The following is a 530-nucleotide window of genomic DNA, read 5'->3' as shown; positions in this document are numbered from 1 at the left end:
CCAATGTAGAGCCGGCCAACGCGCATATATTAATTTAAAACATAATTTAATTAACATAATTTAAAAGTAAAAGCGTCACTTCGACTTCCAGTTGTCCTTGTGTGCAGCTTGCGGCCTTCTTTCTGGGCCAGCCATAGACATCAGACAATACCACACATGTTTATAAATTATATACAGCTGCCTCTTAGCGAGTCACAAGGTTCTCTAATGAGTAGGCCTACCTCCCAGAACTACCACCAAGTACATATATTATTTACCTTACAGTTATACGTCCTTATACGTCTATTTATATAACATGTTTATGTTTCTTTGTGGATTTACTCAAAACGTTGATACAAGACCCCCCCCCCAAAAAAAAAAAAAAACCCAACAAAAAACAACAATAAACAACAAAAAACAAACAAACAAACAAACAAAAAAAAAGAAAAAAAAGAAAGAAAAAAAAAGAAAAATGTAAATCTGCAGTTTCCAAAGATACTCATCAAGTCAAGTTTAAAAATTTAAAGTCATCAAACGTTCGGGGCCATTTA

This window comes from Aplysia californica, unplaced genomic scaffold, assembly GCF_000002075.1.
Source record: "Aplysia californica isolate F4 #8 unplaced genomic scaffold, AplCal3.0 scaffold00112, whole genome shotgun sequence".
NCBI classification, from domain to species: Eukaryota; Metazoa; Mollusca; class Gastropoda; order Aplysiida; family Aplysiidae; genus Aplysia; species Aplysia californica.
The sequence above is the reverse complement of the archived record's forward strand: the minus strand, read 5'-3'. Positions refer to the sequence as shown.